This window comes from Crocodylus siamensis, chromosome 3, assembly GCF_052110815.1.
Source record: "Crocodylus siamensis isolate JL-2025a chromosome 3, ASM5211081v1, whole genome shotgun sequence".
Classification (NCBI taxonomy): Eukaryota; Metazoa; Chordata; order Crocodylia; family Crocodylidae; genus Crocodylus; species Crocodylus siamensis.
The window spans coordinates 257558540-257581158 of record NC_143397.1 but is presented as its reverse complement, the minus strand read 5'-3'; the positions used below and the strand labels follow the sequence as shown (position 1 = coordinate 257581158).

General features: G+C 48.7%; 1 pseudogene; it reads right to left on the bottom strand.

Moving 5' to 3' along the window:
• LOC149869689 (histone H4-like) overlaps positions 1-18472 on the bottom strand; it is a 44431-nt pseudogene extending 25959 nt beyond the window's left edge.
• Positions 18473-22619: the final 4147 nt, after the last annotated feature.

The following is a 22619-nucleotide window of genomic DNA, read 5'->3' as shown; positions in this document are numbered from 1 at the left end:
AGGGACCTCGAGAGATCTTCGAGTCCAGCCCCCTGCCCAAAGGGCAGGAAGTCAGCTGGGGTCATAGGATCCCAGCAAGATAAGCATCCAATTTACTCTTGAAGGTGTTCAATGTAGGTGCTTGAACCACCTCCGCTGGCAGGCTGCTCCAGACCTTGGGGGCTCGGACAGGAAAGAAATTCTTCCTTGTGTCCAGCCTGAAACGGTCCTGCAGGAGTTTCTGACTGTTCGACCTCGTCATCCCTTGGGGCGCTCTGGTGAACAGACGTTCCCCCAGATCCTGGTGGTCACCCTGATAAACTTATAGGTGGCCATCAGGTCACCCCTGAGCCTGCGCTTTTCCAGGCTAAAGAGCCCCATGGCTCTCAGCCTGTCATCGTAAGGTCTGTTTTCCTGACCTCTGATCATGCGCGTGGCTCTCCTCTGGACTCTCTCAAGCTTCTCCACATCCTTTTTGAATTGTGGAGCCCAAAACTGGACGCAGTACTCCAGCTGCGGCCTCACCAAGGCCGAGTACAAGGGGAGAATGACGTCCCGGGATTTGCTCGAGAAGCATCTATGGATGCACGCCAGCGTTTTGGTCGCTTTACTAGCCGCAGCATCGCATTGCAGGCTCATGTTCATCTTGTGGTCAATGATGACCCCCAAGTCTCTTTCTTCTGTAGTGCTAACCAACGTAGCGCTGCCGAGCCTATAAGGGTGCTGCAGGTTTTTCCTCCCAAGGTGGAGAACCTTGCATTTTTCGGTGTTAAACACCATCAGGTTCCCGTCTCCCCATTTGCTGAGCTTGTCCAGGTCAGCCTGGATCACCCGCCTGTCTTCTGGCGTGGATTCTTTGCCCCAAAGTTTGGTGTCATCGGCGAATTTGGCCAGTCCACTCCTGACTCCAATGTCCACATCATTAATGAAGATGTTGAACAGGATGGGTCCCAGGACAGAGCCTTGAGGGACCCCACTGGTCACAGGGCACCACGATGAGTGACTGCCATCAATCACAACCCTCTGGGTCCGACCACGAAGCCAATTTCCCAGCCAGTGGATCGTGGTGGAGCCAAGGCCACAACTGGCCAGTTTGGCCAAGAGGTGATCATGGGATACCAGATCAAAAGCTTTTCTGAAGTCAAGATATATGACATCAATCTCTTCTCCCTTTTCCAGGTGATAGGTCACCTGGTCATGGAAGGAAATGAGATTGGTTCAAACAAGACCTACCCGCAACAAACCCGTGCTGGCTGTCCCTTAGGATGTTAGCCTGGGCCAGTCCATCAAGGATGGCCTCCTTAATAAACTTTTCTCATAAAAGATAGATATCTGATTTACCCAGAGAACCTGCCCTGTTGTCCACCCCATCTGTAGTCAATGGTTTTGGTGCCAGCTGAGTCCTCCTGAAGATACAGACTCAACAGCAATGGAAAACGAATGTTCAGGCAGAGGAAAATGAAACATCTCTTTCTAGTGGCTTGCAAAGGGGTGGCAGGAGTGTGTAACCCTCTGGCTGCTGATGGAAACAGCAGGGAAGGAAGGTCCTTTGGGCCAAACGTCACGTTGGGACTCAGGAGGTGCAACAGGCTTGATGGTGTGGCCTTGGGCACTTCCCATCAGACCCAGATACTCAAAGACATTGAAGTGTCTAACTCCCAATGGGAGGAAGAGCCCTAGACACCTTTGGGGAGTGGAGGTTACTTCCTCGGTGCCTCTGCTTCTTTCCCTGCGGGTAATACTCAGGTGTTGATACTCCCTACATCCATGAAGCAGCTGGCAGGGCCCCTTGCATTGTAGGAAGACAATTCACTGTTGGCTGGAGAGACCGAGGAGCAAGGTTGGGTTTTCTAGTGCCTGGCTCAGGAGAAATGCCCCCTTCCCGTACCTCACCACCCAGCTTCCCTCCTCCTTTCTTTCTACTGCCCCACCAAGTCCTTTGAGGGAGAAGAGACCCCCTTTTTGCTGCCTCTTCTACTGGGTTGAGAGACGCGGCCTCCATGCTGCTCCCGTTCCAGGGTGCCACGGCAGAGCCATGGCACCGCAATGTCTTCCACCCTCGAATCGCCTTCACCTGGCTCTGCTGAAGAAGAATCATCCATCAGGACACATACCTGCATCTCTCAGTAGCAGGCAACCCCTTGTCCTCCTGTTGGGCTGACAGGCATCATTCATCCAACCTCTCCCTTCTTTGCACGGAAGTCTTAAGAGGTCCCTGACAGCGGCCGCACACGCACATGTCAGTCTGCAGAAACCAAGGTCAATCTATAAGAGCATGAGTTGGGACAAGGCACTTCACTAAGGCGTCCCATTCTGGAAGGGGGAAAAGATGTATCATTTGCACCCAGCACCTTGTGCTGCAAGAAAGGGACCTGTGGATGCCCAGCTCTGAAGGCCAAAGCAGGCATGAAGGCAGCGGGAAAAAAATAGTGGGGAGGGGGGAGAAGGCTTTCAGCCCTTTTTGGAGAGATAAGGGAAAGCAAGAAGATGATTGTAAAGAAACCTTATCTCCTTCTTGCCTGTTCCCCCACTGCTGTCGGGATTATGCAAATGAACAATTCAAGTACATTTCCTTGGTAATTAAAAACTCTGCTCTTTTTAATTAAACTTTCCCTCCAGACTGATTCCCCACCCCCACCCCCCCGGGAGACTAATCCTTACAAGGTCTTTTTTTTTCCCTTTTCCCCTTCAAAATTGTCAAGGCCCGTCATGAACAGGCATGAGCTAAATTAGGACTCATTGTGCAAGGCCAGGTGCATAAACTCTGAACCGAGGGCTGAGGCATGCGATGGGGCATTGGAGATGGGGGCTGTTTAAGGGTGCATGGGGGGGGTTGTGAGCTGGGATAGAGGAAGACGGAGAAGTGATCGGAGGCAAAGTAAAGAAGAAAATGTCTCTGTTTCCAGCTTCACTGGGTGGGATTGTTCGAGCTGCCTTCACGGCAGCAAAAAAGAGGCTGGGTTGAATGTATTGGAGATATTTTGCATGGAGGGTCAAACCCTGCCCAAGCACTGGCCAAAAATGTTCAAGTGCAACAGGTTTCAGCCAAAAAAGGCTGATCCCACAACCCTCCACTGTTGCTCCATGGGTCTGTGTCTAGCCAGCACAGATTTTCACTGAGAACACAAGGAGCCTGGGATGCTTTGATGAAGCCAAAGTGTCATTGTGACATTTTTATTTTATTTGGGCTTCCTCCTATCAATGGCATTGAAGGAGAGAGGGAGCATGGGGCAGACGGATGTGCTGAGCCATGGACTGCAGTCCTCTGCTCTCAGTCTCACGACACTGTTCATAAACTGAGCAAGACCCAGCTTAAAATGGGTGAGTCGTTTTGCCCTCGCTAACCCTCATGGCAGCGGCTTAGAAACCAACCGCTTTGGGCAGCTTGTGGATTACAGCCGAAATATGTTCCCGGTTACTATACACCTATTTAATCTAGTGCCAGAATTGATCTTTAGTGGAAGTAGGGGCAATTCTCTCTGCTGTTCACCTGCTCAGGTGCTTGCAGAAAGTAATTACAGCCTTCCTCAGTCTTTGCTTCTCAAGGCTGAGGAAACCAAGCTCCTCCAGGCTTTCCAGTCTCCCAAGCATCCTAGTTTGTCCTTCTCCTCCCCTTCCAGTTCATTTTTCTTGATCATGACTGACCGGTGCAGTACACAGTAGTCTGGGTGAGGTCCTACCACGTGCTTATTTAATTAACTCGTCTTGTCTTGTCTCGTCTCCTCTCGATGAAATGCTTTGTATTTCAAGGGAAACGGTTCCCACCAGGGAAACTGGTTAGTTGATCTAAGCCCACCTCAGTGCCTGCTTCTCAGCTAACCAAACATGCAAAATGCTAATGACTGCAAAATGCCAATAATCAGCAAAATGCTAAGAAAATGCTAAGAAAAAAATATCTGCAGAATGCTAGTAAAACACTGGAACAGGTTACCCAGAAGGGCGGTGGACCGCCCATCCTTGGAGGTTTTTGAGACCTGGCTCGACAAAGCCCTGGCTGGGATGATGTAGCTGGGGCTGGTCCTGCTCTGGGCAGGGGGTTGGGCTAGATGTGACCTCGTCAGGTCCCTTCCAACCTCATTTTCTATGATTTTTATGATTCTACGACTTGCGTCCAAGTCCGACACACTCCTCGATTCACAGCACGAACTTTGGGGACCTGTTCTTTTCTCATCCACTTGGGTTGCCAAGGAATCATTTAGCCTCTGTGAGTCCTGCTAAGACCTGGCAGATGGGGTGACCCTGGCAGAACCTGTTGCAACTCACTGATCCTAGGGAAACAGATTGCTTTTTGGCATGTGAACGGTACTGCTCGCTCTGAGTTAGTCTGATTGTCAGTGCTTTCATTACTGGTGCAATATAATGTGTAGTGTTTGTGGTCTCTACTCTGGTGTCGTGGGTTTTAAAGCCAGAACAGACCACTTGATGATCTAGTCTGGCATGATACCCCCAAATTACATATGTGTAGCCATATATAGCATTCACACATAATTTCAGCTTTTTTTTCCAGCACAGAATGATTTCACAACTGAGTCCCTCTCTTTCTATCTATCCAGGGAATTCTGGGACACCTGGATAGGACAGTTTTTCTCAAGGAAAAAAAAAAAAAAAGGCTGGTTTTGCCTTCAAGGTAGTGAACTAGTGGCCTTGAGACCTGAGGTCCATTCCCAACTCTGCTACAGATTCTCTGTGTGATCTTGGGCAAGTCACTTAGTCCTTCTACAGCCTCAGTGCCAGTGGTGGAATGAGAAGAGCACTTCCTTGACCTGTACCGTCTATGCAAATTGTAAGGTTATTGGGGCAGGGATTGTCTTTGACTACATACACGTACCATACCTTGCATGTCTTCATAACATGTCTCCTTCATGCTGCAGTCATTGCAGGCATGTTCTGTGAAACTGGATGGTGCACTGGAGTTTAAGGCAACTGCACCTGATCTTAGCCCAGAAGGGCGAGAAGTGACTACACCCTAGCACCGAACAGACTCTGCCTTTCTTGTCTCTGGAGCTGCACTTTGGAAGAGCCAAGCCAATGCAGGAACCAGTGCAGCAGGCAGCTGAGAGCATCCCCTAAAGCAATGGGGGCCAACATTTTTGGTAGGTGCACCACAAATTAACCCCACAGTCTTCCCAAGTGCCACACTGCTCCCCTTCCCTACTCTACTGCTCTGCTTTTCTACTCCTGCTTCGCGCTCCCTGCTTGATATGCTACTCTGCTTTCTGCTTCTTACCCTTCCCTTCCCCTTGGCCACACAAAGAGGCTGCCCATGCCATTTGTGATATGTGGACCACAGGTAGCCCACCCCTGCCCTAAAGCATTAGTGCTCAACCTTTTTAACTCAAGGCACCTCTTGATAGACTCAAGGTCCCAGCTCATAGCACTCACTCATTTCTTGACTTCAGAAAAATAATAGAGCAATGATTGTGTTGCAAAAGACTCAGGAAAAGCACAGCAGGGCAGAACAGTTTTGAAATAGCTGGGTTTTAGTTGAAACCTCTGGGTTTATCTTGTGAATGGTATGGAGGTGCTTGCGTATAGCAGTGGTTTTCAACCCTTTTTCATTTGCAGGCCCCTAAAAAAGTTGAATGGAGGTACAGAGCCCTTTTGGAAATTTCAAATGGAGGTGCAGACCCCTTTGAATTGTAAGAGTGGGAATTCGCATCCTTTTGATGGATCAGAGCCATCTTTCACAGACCCTTTAGACAGAGGGTCCATGGACCACAAATTGAAAACCACTGGCTTATGTTGTGTGACACCCCGCATCACCCTTGAATGGATGTCACAGCACCCCAGGGTGTTTGAGAACCACTGCCCTAAAGGAAAATACAGTTCATTGTCTCTTTAAATCTGTATCATTCTCCTTTTAGGAGGAGCATCTGTGACATGGAAACGATGCATTGTGTTCGCAACACAAAAGCTCCTATTGAGAGCACACACCGACTGCAGATGCTTCCTCAGCCTGCCGAAGGGTATTTATACCCGAAAGCTTGCAAAGAAAGTTCTCAACTAATCGAGTTGGTCTAATAAAAGATATCAGATTTACCCAAGGAATCTTGTCTGCCTGTGTCCTTAGAGCAACACAGCTACAACCTGCACCCCTGTATCAAACACTAAGTGCTCTTCTGCATTGCTTTCCGCATTGGCTTCTTTAAAGCAACTGCTCGCACACACAAACACCTTCCTGAATTCATGTGTATATATGAGAGAAAGAGGGGGGGAGAGTAGGTGTATACACATCCACACAGATGAACTGGAGTGATTTGCTGTGCTCAGGGCAATTCAGGGGAGGCAGGCCAAGGCTGAATGGACAATACAGTAATAGGCAGGTGTTAGATGCATGTGCTACTTGCTTGTGCATCAGCTCATGTGCAGACAGTCAGAAGCGATGCACCTCTGGTGAGCATCACGAGCTCCTCCTTTCCCATGCTCTTTCTTTCTCCAGCTCCTTCTCCATCTCTGCAACTATCGATGGGGCAATCACAGCACCTCCCAGCTCCCCGGACTCTGTTCTGACCCTCACAGAGGTTGTGTGCTATTTCTGCAATGCAGCTCAAGAGCTGGTTGTCCCTGGAAAGAGGGGTCAGTGGGTATTTTAACATGCTGATGGGAAAAGCACCTGTGAGATCAAGGCAGGAATGGGAGGAATTGAGCAACCCTACAACATGCATCCTATTGCAGATGCACCCATTATCCACACCGCACAGAAGTGCAAGCGTGGAGGTAACTCATCTCCCATCTCCCAGGAGTGTCTTGCACCTCACCAGGGAATCTGGGACTTGGATAGGGAAGACTCACTTTCCCAACAGCAGCAAGGCCATCTGGACTGCTAGAATGAAGGAAAACCTTGCAGACAAAAGGTCTGGATTCTGTGCCTCCTCCTATTCATAAATGTGTTCCCGAAATATTTAATCCAACAGTTTTGGGTGAAAAAAAATCAGTGTTTTGTCAAAATGGACATGGTTGGGGGAAAAAAATGTATTTCTTTCAACAAAATGTGGTTAAGAAAAGAAAAGAAAAAAGAAATGAAGCACTTTAATCATGTTGGAAGGAACAAAAAAATTCCATTCACTTGCAAATGGGTTTTTCTTAAATGAAATTAATTTATATCATTTTTTTTCATTAAAAAATTGTATTAAAATTGAATGTGTTCAAACCAAATGTTTTGATGTATCTGACACATTTATTTTATAAATTTGTTTCAGGGGAGATGGCACCATTTGGAAGTGGTTTTGTCATTTCAGACTGGGGGAAGAAAACCCCGAAATTTTGTTTACAGCGGTAAATCTGATTGCTGCTTGGTTTTACTGTGGGACTTCAGACGTGACTGCCCTTTTTTGGCCTTCACCTCTGGTGCCCGCCTCACGGAGGGAGGATGAATTTCATAGCTTGCAGCCTTCATTCCCTCAAAGGCCAATCTCCCTTTGCTGGAGCAAGAGCAGATCCTAAGAAAAATCAGTCCCTTTTGTGCCTCCTCTTTTTGTCTTTCCCTGATTGAGCCCTGTACGCACTGTTCACTGATACTTATCTGCCTCCCGCTTCATGAGAAATTAAAGAGGCATAATTTATTCATTGACATTCAGCTCTTGCATGACAGGCGCGAGGAGCTGGTGAACAGACTGGAGCGCCCCGGATTCGGAGACAGAACTTGGCACCGCGGCAGGTTGGAGAAGCGCAGACCCGGGTTGCCTTCAAGCTGAACAGGATCCATTTGCAGATTCACTGGAGGCTCCTTTGAGATCCTGCCCCTGACATTAGCACAGAAAATTCATCTAAAGAACAGTGAGAAAATATTTCCCCCTTCAGTTTCTTGCTCGGACCTGAATCCACAGTTTCCCTGGAAAAATAGGTGGCCTCTCTACCATCTGAAGCAGTGGTTCTCTACCTGGTTAGACTCCAGGCACCCACTGTTAGACTCAAGGTCCCCTCTCCCCCGCAAAACAAGACCCCACCAGTTCTCAGCTTCCCTCCATTTTTTAACTATGGAAAAATACTAGATTAGCTCTTCTGTTGCAAGGAACTCCTAGGGTGCATCTACACGTGCCAATTTAAGGCACTTTAGTCATTTTTAAGGCATGCTAAGGGTGCGGGTTTCCATGTGCGCACCCTAAATGCACCTTGAAGATGACAATTTTAGGCTAATGGTGCCTAAATTTGATACCTGCATAAAGCAAGTATCAAATTTAGGAGTGAATAGTTAAAGTGCCTTAAGGGATGTGTAGACCCCTTAAGGCAACTTAACGCTGTGTATGTTGACTGAGCAGGCTGGAGCCCAGCCTGCAGGGCCCCGCGCTACTGCCGGGCACCACCAAGAAGTGGTGGGTGCTGTTCTCCAAGGTGCAGATGCTGGATCGGGCTGTGCGAGGCTTAGGACCATGCTTTGGATCTCGAGAAGATTCGGATGCCAAAGCAGCATGTCTGGATCAAAGCACTGGCTTTGATGTTTCAGAAAAGCTTCGGAGATCTGGCCGTAGGGTATTATGGGGAATCAATGAAATATCTACAACTTTGTTTTCTGTCTGATTTGGATGAAACTTGCAGGGCTGGTAGCCTCTGCTCAGAGCATGAAGAACTCCAAGCTTAAATAAGATCAGTGCAGGGGTTTGGGGGGAACTGCACCCCAACTTCTTGAAAGCAAAACTCATGTCACGTCTACGTGTTACACCACAATGGGGTGAAAACTGCAGGGGTGGTGGCCCCTGGTGAGGCCACAAAGCCTGCCAAGTTTCAATAAGATTGGTGCACGGGTTTGGGGGGAACTGCACCTGAAGCTGCGGTCAAGCAAAGTTCGTGACATCCAAATCAGACAAAAAACACCAAAGTTATTGATATTTCATTGATTCCCCATTACACCCTATGGCCAGATCTCTGAAGTAGCTCCGAAGCTTCGGCTGAATCGAAGTGGGAAGCTGATTCGGAGCTCCAGATTGGATCGCTGGCATCTGAAGCTGAATCGAACAGGCCTAATGCATCTCAGCCAATGCTGGAGAGTCAGCAACACGGGGAGGGGGCTACAGCCTGGATTGGGGCACTGGGTGCAGCTGCATTAAATCACTAGACATGGCCTGGGAGCTCAGGGGCACCCTCTGCTCACATGGAGCCAAGTTGCCTCTGGTTGTGGTCCAGCATCCCTGGCCTCATGCATGCCATTGACATGCCCCCACAGCCCCTAGGTGCGCCCCGTGCCTTTCTCTGCGCTCCCTGGGCAGCACTCATTGTTTGCACTGCCCCCAGCCACGTTCCCAGCATGGCACCTGCCCGCTGCCCACAGGCCGTGGCATGGCTGTTCATCCTGTGAAATATGCACATATGTTTGCATAGTGAGCAGTGTTAATATTGCATGGCACCCCGCAACACCCTTAATAGGGTCTCACAGCAGCCCAAGTGCTGCAGCACCCAAGCTGAGAATCACTGCTCTAAAACCAAACCAGGGTGCAACCTGTACAGGGCTGGAGACCCTACAGCTTGCGGGGTGGGTCTGAACAAAGCAATGGAGGAACTGATTAAGGTCAGTGAATATTTTGCATTAAAAATGCTCAATTCTGCCTTGATATCTTTTCTTGGACCCACAAGAACTCTTTCCTCTTGCATATCTCCTGGTCCATCATGACAGCGTTGCTTCAACACTACCAAGTCTGCCTTTGCATTCAAGGAATGATTCAGCATCCTTGGCCCTTTCTTTTAAGCTTCAAGATGCACTTAATCAAGGGCAAGAAGCTAATAATTGCACAATTAGTTGTATAGCAAATCAAAAGCTGTCCTTTTTGGACATGGTAAATGTTCTATAGGTGTATCACCGCAGGCTGTGGTCCAGCAAGATCTCCCAGGGTACACTGGCTTGGGCTGAGACCTCTCTGAAAAGACAAGGAAGCACTGCTGATGACTGAACAGGGGAGTCTTAGCTCCAAGTTGGTGTCAAGCCAACATGCCAACCTGGTGCTTGGGGGCATTGAGTTACTAGAGGTACCATATTCAAGAGAAGCAGTGAAGATGAGGTCTGGGCTATTGGTGTGGATCACTTCTTCTGCGGCAGGTTTCATGAAACAAACTCAGCACTGGGGAGATATAGTCTTCTGCCTTCTTTCATTGCCTTCCAGCTGTTTTCTCTGGATACAAGGGGTTCCTTTGACCTCCACCACGTAGAGTACTTCCCCATGCTGGCTAACACCACTTCCAGCCTACCCAGATAAGAGAGGAAAGATCTAGGGGATCACTGAGAACCCATGAATTATCCGTGTCATGTATTGTCCAATCTGGCCCATTTCACGCAGTGTCTTATTTCTGGCATAAATCACTGCAGATGTTTCTGAGAAAGGAAGCATTTCCTATTTGTATACTAAGCACACTGGAAACCCAGGCCTGGATGGCAGAGCAGGATGTCTCTAAAGACTCATACATAGACCAGGTGAGAGTGGATGGGACTTATTTCTTCCGTGACAAAGCTGAGAACTCTGCTGTTACAGTGCAGACATTGCCCAAATTCCCCTGGTGCCTGGGACCCCTGCTTGGAGTGCAGGATTCAATCCCTGGTTCCCTTTGTACATCTAACCCGTGACTAGCCCAGGTCACATTGTGTCTTCGGAGCTCAGCAAGGAATCAAGCCCTGGTCTCACCAGTTAATACCCTTAATGTTGGGCCATCTGTTGCCAGGCATAAGGGTTTATATTCCTGCTAATGCTTTCAAACCTCCACCTCACCTGGGGGCACCTGACTGTGCAAAGGGCCATTTGCATAAATCTGTGTCCCTATGTCAATGACTCCAGAGCCTGGAGCAGCGAGGTCCACTGGTTAATTATGTTTTCTCAGGTTATTCTGGCTTCGGATACATGCACTGCCACAGGCCAAAGGTCTCCATGGTAGAAACATAGAAAATGAGGGCTGGAAGGGAGCTCAGGAGGTCGCATCTAGTCCAACCCCTGCTCCAAGCAGGATCAGCCCCCACTACATCATCCCAGCCAAGGCTTTGTCAAGCCGCGTCTTCAAAACCTCCATGGATGGAGATTGCACCACCTCTCTGGGTAACCTGTCCCAGTGCTTTACTACCCTCCATCTGAGAGTTTTCCTAATATATAAACTCAACTTCCCTTGCTGCAACTTGAGCCCATTGCTCCTTGTCCTGTCATCTGCCTCCACTGAGAACCTGGTGGGCAACAAACTCTCACCATCATTGACTGTACATCTCAGCAGCTGCGTGCTTTTAATGACATTCAGCTGATTTTTTTTTTATCATCCCAATTTCTTGTCAGTACTCCTGCTTCTATAAATATATATATATATATATTTAAATTAGGAAAGTTCAGACTTTTTCTTCTTCAATCTTTTTTTGTTGTTGTTTTTGATTTTGTTTTATTTTTGTTCCTCCGGGGGAAACCAAACAGATGGGATTTATTTTTTAATCATTAAAACGTTATTGAATTTTCATAACAAATAATTGCATCACATTTACACAGTGTAGGAACAAAAACCAAAGGGGACTCGGAGATTACAGCTGCCAAGCCAAACAATAGTATATTAACTCCTGAGCTGCTAGCAGGGTCATATTAGTTAAGTTTAATTAATGTGAATTGGGCTTTTAAGAGATTGGAGTTGAGACACTTGAGGTCAGAGAGAAGAGAGTAAGAAAAAGGAAGAGAACAACTTATCTTCTCATAATTTTATAAATAATGTCATTCTCAAGCAAGGGAGCACTTAATAAAAATCCATGAGTTTTACTATAGAATCCTTCCCATGAAAAATTTCAATATTAATGTAATCCATAGACGGCAAAAGTGATGCCTGTATATCCAGGTCCTCAAAGGTATTTAGAGAGAGACCATGGTGTGATTTTGCTGCATTGAAGGCAATGGCAAAAGTCCTGTTGAGCAGAAGATAACAAGGTCATATGCAATTGGATAGATAATTAGCTGGGATGGTTTAATCAAGGATGATCCTGATTTTAGCAGGGGACTGGACTACGTCTGACCTTGTGAGGTCCCTTCCCTACAGCCCTACTTTCTTATGATCTTTTGACTGGGTCACATTTATGTGGGAAGACCAAGATGGGATTAAGAGCCGGAGCCTTGTATCTAGTAGGAAAGTGGGATGGACTGAGCAACGCTATCAAGGATCTTCACTCCACACTTCTCCTTTCTCCAACCACACCCCTGCACAGTTCCCGGTTGTAGAGGCAGTGTATTATGGGAAATTTTGGGGTAGCAGCAGGAGGCTAGTGGAACCAGATTGGCTGATCCTTGTCCACATTGGTACTAAGAGGTTCCAAGCAGGCCGGTCTTCTGACCTGCCCGAAAACAAAGTAAATCCCAATGATTCCTGGAGGGGAGGTGGCACCCATGAGACACAGGGTGTTTGCATTGACCACTTTCTCAGCACCCAGCCAGGGGACCAGGAGCCCAATTTTCAGAGTGGTTGAGGGCTCACAGTGATGAGGGCAGACCACCCTAGAAGGCTGAAGCAGGACTTGAGCCCACCGCAACCTGCATGCTCCTGCTCTGTCTAGGGCTGAATTTCCCACACCTCAGAGATGGCTTCTCCCTGGTTGTAATTGCTTTCAGACCAGTGACCCATGCAGCTTAGTGATAAGATGAACAGCACATAGCCTAATGGATGACCCCAGGCCTCTGGGAACCCTTGCTGGGACATTTTGCCTTGGTGGCCACACCAGCAGCTTTGGGGGAGTTGATTGGAGCTTATGTCTCTCCCCTGCTGGTACTTGGGGGATTTCCTCTCCAGTGCTGGAGTGTGAGCCATTTATCTACAGTGCCTACCTGCCTCAAGAGATGGCGAGCCGTGACTTCATACCAACCCATGTTATGAGGGTCAGTATATATACAGCAGGTAAAGCACCGGACTATGGGTGAGAGAACTGAGCTGAATTGAGTTAAGTTGGTGTGGAGGGGTTTTTTGCTATAGGCAAGAGAGAGACTGCTGTGGGATCTCACCAGTAATAAGAAAAGGGACTGGGGAACTGGGGGATTTTGCTATAGGCAAGAGTAAGGTTGCTATGAGGTCTCCCCAGTAAAAGGAAATGGGGCTGGGGGATGACCCAAGGTGGAGGGCACAGATTGAGGCTATAAGGGTGAGAAGACAACTGGATGGTGGTGGTGGGCACTGGTCCCAGTATGATTGCAAGGAGAACTGTGTCCTGTTAGCCACTGCACTGGGCCCCTGGCTGTCACTAGCCCTAAGAGAGTTGTGTAAAGCAGGCTGGGGAATTAACACCTTTATGGGGTACCCGGGAGGGGAAACTGAGGCCATGGGGGCAGATGTGAATGCTCGGGTTGTGGTGGATAAGCACCTACTGAACAGTCATCAGGGCCTCAAACTGGGCTCTCAGCTTGAAGCAGCCCAGGGGTGATGGGTGCCTTTGGGTCCAGCTCTGTGCAGAACGTGCCTGTATGTGGGCCTTGTGTTGCATGCCCCTGCAAGTGCCTTACACAGCCCTGAGCCCAGTCCTCCCATCACAGAGGAAGGGCTCTACTGGCTCAAGTTAATGGAGTGCTTCTTCCAGCTGGTAGCAGGACACTTGAGTTGGCTCATCTTACTTGCATAGACCCACCACAAAAGAGGGATGATGAGTGTACTGGGGACGGGTTTGTCCACTTCAGCTTGTCCTACACATATCCCCTGGGGGCTCTGAAGGTGAGTGTCAGGGTCCAGAAAGCATTGGTGCATTTCAGCAAGCAGGGGGTTAGGAGAAGGCTAGTGGCTGGATAGAGCAGACCAGCCCCAAAGCTCATCAGCTTCCATTCAAGGACCGGTCATCTCTCCTATCCAGCCTCTCCTATCCATTGTCTGTGATTTGGTCATCCTCCTGATGCCCTCCCTGCATCTCCTGGGTCCAGATTGCAGGCAACCAATCTGGTCATGGGGGCGTTCATCTCCCATGGTGGTTATACACCAAAGGGTCCTTTTAGTCCACCCTCTCTTACCCTAGTCCCACCATCTACAGTCAAAAGTTGAAGTATTTCCCATTGCTTTGATGCCTGTCCCTGGAGAATCACAACGACACTATCCTTAAAAAATTATATATTAATTACCTCTTCCTCCAGCATAACATGCAGAAGCACGAGAGAAGGTGCATTGGGAACTCCATCTGTGCTTGCATTTCCTCCGCTGTAATAAAACAGATGCAGTATCAGCAGGGTGCAGATGATGGCAGCAAAGTATTAACACAGAGGCCCGTGAAAATATTGATGATGTTTAATAATAACCAGATTTATTCTGAAGCTATTGCAAAACGGGTCTTGTAGGTAGCTGCCGGCAGCAAGCCAAGCACCATCAACATGTCCGTCTATGGGACAGTTGTCTCCTCTTTTCATTAGCAAAGCATGGCAGAATCTCCTGCTGGAAAGGTAGCACCAGCTGCACTTCCCTTTTGTCAGTCACTGCCCCAGCAGGGCCAAATCCTGCTTGGAAGATGGGTAGGAGATTATATGGGTAAAAACACCCAAAGAAGAACTGAGACTTAGAAAAATCCCTTTTGGAGTGGTGTACAGAGCAATGCCTTACACTCCCTCTACAAAAGTGTGTGCATCTGCAAAGTCCTGCGGCCCTCTGCCCTGGATAAATGCACGTGCAATGTCCTGGCTTGTGCCCACCTGAACATCCATGTGTACCTTGGGGTCTGGATATGTTGCACTGAGCCCAGGATGTGGGAAGGGGGCGGGGGGGAGAGGGCTCAGCTTTCTACATGGGGAGCATCAAACTGTCACCTGTATCACAGAGAGCAGCTCTTTAGGGGCTTCTCAGCCAGCTTGTCTGTCTTTGCCACTGCTGGAGGAACACAGGTGGTCAAAAACATGACTCTCGACCAGACCAGGGGTGGAAGACTGTCTTCCCAAGGTCCTCTAGCAAGGACAATAGTGGAGCAAGACCCTACTATTCTGCACCCAGTCCCTGTCCCTCAATGTCCCTGATCATACGCTGAATGGGTGATTTTGCTTACTCCTATGTGCTTGGACTGAAGAGCTAAGTAGCCCCTGTGGGGGTGGGCAAGAAGGAGTCTCGCTCCCTGGCAAGGACACACACCCAAAATCCAGTGCTAAGCCCATATCCTGGCACCAGCCTTGTCCTGCTACAGCTCTGGGGTCTGAGAGCCTCTGCAGACAGGACACAACAGTCGAGCTCACAGCATGAGCTGCCCTGGCCCTGGGGAAAGAACAAGAGCTGTGCCAAAGCCACCAAGTCACTTCCCAGAGGGAGGACCACACATGGAGGACTTTTCATGCTTGTCACTGCCTGAATAATACAGCTTGGCAGTCACCTGTCTTGGAAGGAGACCCTTGTGAAGTGATAAGGGAACCTGAAGAGGAGGTGGAGACAAGCAGGTTCTCGCAGAAGAGGAGCTGTGGAAGGCACCTTGCTCCTCTGGGGATGGGAGAAGGACTGACTTCCAGGAATGGGAGGGTTGGACACCCCCAGGATACCAGCAGTGCAGTTTAGATGCATCCTCAGTCTCCCTGGGTTTGTGTGTCACAGGGTAGCACAGTGAGGACAGCAGCATCCCCTAATGGAGACATCATGTACAAAATCAGAAGTTGTTTCCCACTGACTTTGGGGCATTGTAAGGAGTGATTGAATAGCAGCCTTCACGTCCCTCCAGGGGGGCTGCAAAGAGGACAGAGCTGGACTGGTCTTAGTGGGGGGCAGATACAGGACAAGGAGCAACGGGCTCCAGTTGCAGTAAAGGAAGTTGAGGTTGGATATTAGGATGAATTTTATCACTAGGGCTGTAGTAAAGCACTGAAACAGGTTACCCAGAGAGGTGGTGGCATCTCCATCCTTGGAGGTTTTGAAGACCCAACTGGGGGAGGAGATAAGTGGAGTACAATCGCACAGGTTTTGTCCCAGTCTTTCAAGGAAAAAAAAAATCCTCTGTTTTGTTCAGGCAGATGTGAGCCAGGGTAGGAGTACTGGCTTTTTGTCCTGCCCTTCAGCTGCTTCTCATGGGAGTCAATTGTTTTCCTATACACATTCCCATTGAGGAAACACTCTCATAACTGCAGGTTGCAGGATCTAGCTGTGGTGCCTGTCAAGTCACAAGCAGGATAGTGGATTTTGCAAAGTCCACCTGCCCTGAAGGTGGTCTGTGCTGGTCTTGTATGTGGGGTAGTAACATAAATGCTTTCCAGTGGGTCAAAAAGAGGAATCTGGTACAAACCCACCCCCATAGAAACCAATGGAAGCCCTGGCTAGTCTTGGCTAGGGACCAGCTTGCAATTCCTAGAGTGGGTTAGAAATCAATGTGGACCTTGCTCTGTTTGCGTATTTATGACGGGACCTGGATAACCGAATAAGCAATAATCACCATGTCTCTAAGAAAAATGGTCTGGGGGGGGGAGGTAGTTGTGGGATTACTGGATCAGCCACTCACTCACTGGACTCATAGTTCAGTGCCTCAGTTTCTCTGTCTGCAAAATATAGGCAATGCTATTTCCAGACCTCACAAGGGCCTGATCTGCCCTCTGCCTTCAAAGACACCTTGGCTAACATGTTCCCACCATGTCTGACACTGGCCCTTGGCATGAAGATGTCAACCAAGGATTTCACTAAGACTAACACACTACCTTGAAAAGACAAGTGGGCTTCCTAAAGGCACTGAGTCCATTCCTGGTCACCACATAGAACCAGCCTTTGGAGGACAAGGTTGCTTTCTTTCATTTGATCATGGTGAGCCACCAACTCTCCTGTTTCAGGCAACGTGCTGACTCTGTTGGGATAGAAACACCAATTTCCCTAGCCGTTACCTGCAGCATTGCCACAGTCAAACCCCACACCAGTGCCCCACAGGAGGGAGGACAACTTGGAATTTGGTCCTGGGCCCAAGAGGCAAGAATGTTTCTGGGTGACATCTTTTATTGCAGCAACTATGTGGTTAGGATGAAGTTAGATTTCAGCATTCAAATACAAGGCATTTTCCATGTGTCAGAGCCAGGCATTCTGGAAAACTCAAATCAGCCTTTTTAAACGGATGGGTTTTTAAAAAAAATAAGATATTCATTTTCCTTAGATACTATGACCTACACTGCAGGAGCATAACTATAACCAGCCCTGATTCCAAATTTGGTGTCTGCGAAGATGTTTATCTGCACTCAGTAAGAGGTAAGAAAAACGGCCTGACTTTAGGTCTTGTCCCAGGCCTGAAAAATCTCTGCCCAGGACTACTGCATCTGGGATGGGCCACTGCAAAAAGCAAGGTAGCAGAGCAGTTGGGCTAGAGGCCTGTTTTCATGTGGCAGGTCCAGATTGTGCAAGGAGGTGACTAGGAATGTCTGCCCCATAGCAAGATGAAAAATCTCTCTCACTACCAGGGTAGTGAGGCACTGGAACAGGGTTGAGACGGATGTGACCTCCTGAGGTCCTTTCTGAACCTTATTTTCTATGTCTCTATGATGAGTACTATGGCGGGGGGTGGGGGGAGAAGGGGAAAAGCTTCCATAGTAGGAGAGATGAAAGAGGCCAGGCCTATTCAGTTTAGAAAAGAGATGCTTGAAGGAGGATATGAGAAGGGTTCACAAAATACTAAATGGTAAAGAGAAAGCCAGTAGGGATTTATTATTGACTGCCTCTCACTAGACAAGAATGAGGGGTCACAGCATGAAACTAGTAGGTAGTAAGTTTAAAGCTAACACCAGGAAGTTCTTTTGCACCCAGTGGGTGCGTCTACATGAGATGCTTACTGCACAGTAGGTTACTAACACTGTGCAGTGGTGTGCCAGTCAAAAATTGTGTTAATACACTACTGTGCAGTAGTTTTAGGCTATTGCAGAGTAACCATCACAAAAAAAGTGTGCTGGCACTACTGTGCAGTAACTGTAGTTACCTCACACTCAGTTAGTACTGCATTAAGGAAGTACTAACTAAATGCACAGTAACTACAGTGTATTAATGAATGTGTAGACATGCCCAGTTTGTCATTAAAGTCTGGAAATCGTTGCCACCAGAAGTGGTGGAAGCTGAGAGCTTAGCCAGGTTCAAAAAAGGGACTGGACACATCCTTGGAGGAAAGAGGCATCAGTTGCTATTAGCACGGGCGTTCAGGGTATGGTCTCTGATTCAAAGCTTCCTGGACCTTCAATTCTGGAGGCTGGAAGTGAGAGAGGAACAAGGGGATAAACCTTGATCCTTCCCTGTTCACTCTCTCTTTCAGCCTCTGCTCCCTGACCCTCTGTGATACGGGACTTTGCTACTGAAAAAGGTTTAGCTACAACTCTAAATAGGGTGAGACCCTTGCACTTCAGGGCATACACTATGTCCATGACAGTCATCGTCTTCCACTTAGCATGCCCATTGTAGGTGATGACGTTGTGGACGACATTCTCCAGGAATACCTTCAGCACCCTGCGGGTTTCTTCGTAGATGAGCCCTGAGATGTGCTTGAAGTCTCCTTGACAAGCCAGGCAGTGGATGGCAGGCTGATGATGCCCTGAATATTGTTGTGCAGCACTTTGCGGTATCACTTTCCACCTTTCCCCTTACCACCCTTTCCCCACCTGGACATGACAGGTTCTCTTCATATGAACTGAAAAGTAACCCAGACCACACATGGAGGCCCATATATACAGGAGATTGGGCAAGATGGACCTATAGCCTGACCCAGGATGTGGCTCTTATGTAACAAAATGCACCTCCCTTTCTTCTTCCTAAACCTGTTGTCTGCTAACTTCCCCTGCTCCCCACTTTGCTGGGGGCTGCAGGTTGAGTGGCATTAGCAGAGCTGGGGTGGGCTATGAAACCAAAAGAGGTACCAGCATGAATTCTCCAAACCACACCACCAGGAAGTTTCCCTCGAGCCAGTGTCAAGTGCTTGTATAGTGTGCCTGTCACTGGCTCGGCCATGAATCACTTTGATTCATGAGTATTCCTTTCACTCGCCCGGTTCCTTTCGGCCATTTGTTATAAAAAGCCGGAGCCGAGAAACCGATATTTTATAGAGAGCTGATTGATCACTCGGTGGTTACTGAGTGTCACTTAAAATAACTCACAGCAAGTAGGTGGTGTGTGTTTTTGTAATGCAGTAGAAATTACTTACAGATTATTGCCCAGGTAGGAGATACAAATGACACGCATTTAAAACAAATAAAAAGCTTGCGGTCAGTTAACTGCCTTTTAACTGCTATGCATTTTTATAGAGCAGGAAAAATATATATGTAAAACAGCCAAATGGGCTTCCTTTAAAGAGAGCACTGAGGAACTGCTGTGCCATGATGGATCTGAAGTTGTTGAGAATTAGACACATTGGAAATGTGAGTGCTTTGCCAAGTGCTGGGTGAATGCAGCCCTTCAGCACGTCCATCCGATGGCCCAAGGCTCTGATCCAGCCTCTAGAACCTTGTCTGTGGCGTGTCTGACTTCAGTCAGCAACTGAATTAGGTAACTAATCCATACAGGAAGATGATGATGATGATTTAATTGTTTTCATAGACATAAGGGCTGGAAGGGACCTCACAAGATCTTCAGGTCCAGCTCCCTGCTCACGGGCCGGAAAGTCAGCAGGGGTCAAACGATCCCAGCAAGATAGGCATCCAAGTGTGATATGGTAATAGGTAAATAAGAGGGCTGTACAAAACAGCACCATTTTGTTTCAACTTCTGTTTCACCATTCTCATGGGACGGTGTTTTGTTTCGAGTTCTGTTTCATTTCAAAGCACTCTTCCATTTTGTTTCATCAAAACTGTTTCAGAGTTTCAACACTGTTTCAACTTTCCACCCATAGGCTATAATGGGGAAGCATGAAACTGCTTATAACTTCATCATTTCTTGCCTGATTCAGATGAAACTTGCAGGAATGATAGCCCTTTCTGAGGCCATAAAGTCTGCCGTGTTTCAAAGAGATAGGTGCAGGGCTGTCTGGAAAACTGCACCTCAAGCTGCTGTTGAGAAAAATTTGTGTCACATGTGACTCTGTGTATGTTAAGGTGCAGCACGGTGGAAACTGCAGGGATGGTAGCCCCTGCTGAGGCCATGCAGTCTGCCAGATTTCAAGGAGATAGGTGCTGGGGTTTCTGAGAAACTGCACCTCAAGCTGCTGACAAGCAAAACTCATGACATATATGAATTTGTGTGTGTGTTAAGGTGCATTCTCACTGGCACTGGGGCCTCTACAGACAAGCCTATGAACTGCACTTTATCAACCTCCTAGGTACATGTAGCCTGGGTGTACATGGGTAAACAATAAACCCTATACCATACACACACACACACACACACACACACACATACACATACACACAACCAATTGGTATTTAAAAATACAGATGAACCATAGAACAACCCAGAACAAAGGATATTGATCAGGCAACCTTATAACTCTATTAATATATAAACTATTGCTTTAATTTATTCACATAAACTATAAGGTACAGTCTACAAGTATAACCAGCAATCCTTAGATTTCCTGGGTGCTCTCCAGGGCAGGGGCCCCACTCCCAGAGTACTACTACAGGAAAGGAGTGGGGGGGAGGGAGACCCCAAAGACTTCTAAGTTCCCTCACTATTACCCAGAAGCAGCCCACATTGTGCCCCTTTGCGACCCTGGGGGTCCCTTCCCTGTCGGGACCCTCTCTCCAGGATATCTTACTACTTCACAGTCCCAGAGGGTTGCCTCCCATTCTCCAGGTTGAGCTTTGTTCTCCACTGGGCTTTCCTGCCACCTGACTCTGCTGCCTCTGGCCTGGCTTAGGGCCACATGCACCGCTGTGTGTAGCGGGCGCTTCGCCTTGTGCTAGGGGTTGGAGACCCGGACAGCCTTGTGCAGCATCAGGACTTGGTCTGCTCCTGGACCCTCTGGGCAGAGATGTCTGCACTGAGATGCTGTCCCGAGCCACCTCGAGCGGCTCCCAGGGTCTCTCACTCTCCATGCACAGCCTCCTGCACTGAGCTCCCAACCTCCTGCTGGGGTTGTGGACCTGAGCCACCCAAGGGGCTGGAAAGCTCCTGCTCCATGTGCCGGCCTGTGCATTGTGTCTCTGGCCACATGTCAGAGGTTGCAGACCTGAGCAACCTCACACAGCTCCCAGGGTATGCCTTGCTGTGCACTGAGAGCCTAACTGCTGGAGCTGTCCACCGCTCCCCATTGATACTGGTCTTCAGGGGCTCTTCCTGAGCTACTGTTTCATCCTGCTGAGCAGCTCTCCTCAGCTCTTCTAAGCCCTGCTCTTCTCTCTTCTCTGTCCATGATACATCTCCCCCATGCTGGGCATGTAGCTCCTTTTATACTCTCCAGGGCTCTGCCCCTGAACTCTTTCCCTGACAGTTTGCAGTCTTCAATCAGGTCTCGGTAAGCTCCTCTCTCCATCCCCTCAGGAAAGAGGTGTGACTTTATTTCCCTTGCTGCCTCCTGATTGATGGATGGGACCCACCAGTCAAAATAGCAGGATCTCAACCCTGGCACTCAACCCAAGCTCTGAAAGGTGAGCCTGCTACTTACAGCAAGTCAGGGACGCAATATGGGCAGTGGGATTCTGGCACACTGCAACCTGCCAGACATCTGACTCCCCAGGCACCTCTGCACTTTTACCTGCGCTGCTAAATCCCCCCGCCCCCACCCCAGCCTGTCCCTCACCCCCGATGCCTCCATTTCCATTTTTACTGACGGGCTTTCTTGCATGCAGCCAGGCCAGCCTCTGGGTTCTTTACTATTCCTTTCATCCAGGAACAGCACACACACTAACTGCAGGTGTTTTCTCAGCCTGACAAAGGGTTTTTCAACCCAAAAGCTGGCATCCCAGGAAGCTAAGCTGAGCTCACCTAGAGCCTCACAACTCCACTGCAACCAGCAAGCCTCAGGCCTGTCAACAATGTGATGAGTCTGGGCTTTCCCCAGCCAAGACTGTGTGTGTGTGCACTAGCTGGAGGTTATAACGCCTTCTACCCACCTTTCACCAGGAGATCCAGGGCTGCCGCACTGCCAGCAGTCGCACCAGGCCTCCTGGCCCTGGCAGAGTGCAGTTTTAGTGGTCATGCCTAGGACCTGGGACCTCCTCCTTCCCCGTAGCCTCAGCCCATACCTCCAAATTCATCCTAGCATGGGAGATCAGCAGGGACATGTTCTTCCCCAGCTGGCTGGTGATGCAGTCAGTGCCCTCTCCAGCTCTGACAGCTGGGCATTAAATATATATATTTTTTTTAAATAAAGAAAGGAAATAGGTGCAGATGGGGTGAGGAGGGTGGCATTCACTCTGTCTGCACCTGGTGTTGGGGAACCCCAGCAGTGGGAGGTTCACCTTCAGGAACACCAGCTGCTCCACCAAGCCAGGATCCAAGCAGGTGCAGTAGGGTGTCACTACATCCCCAGCGATGCTGAATACTCTCGCACTTGGAACCCTGTTCAAGTTTGCTGATGACACTAAGATGTGGGGGGATGTGGGTGCACTAGAAGGGTGCAATAGGCTACAAGCTGACCTTGACAGGTTGCAACGGTGGGCGGATGAGAATAGGATGGGGTTTAACACTGATAAGTGCAAGGTGTTGCACATGGGGAGGAAGAACCGGCACCACACTTACAGGTTGGGGAACTCCCCTCTTGCCAGCACGGAGACGGAAAAGGATCTTGGAGTCGTCATTGACTCCACGATGAACATGGGCCGGCAGTGTGGGGAGGCAGTCAAGAAGGCCAACTGTACCCTGTCATGCATCCACAGATGCAT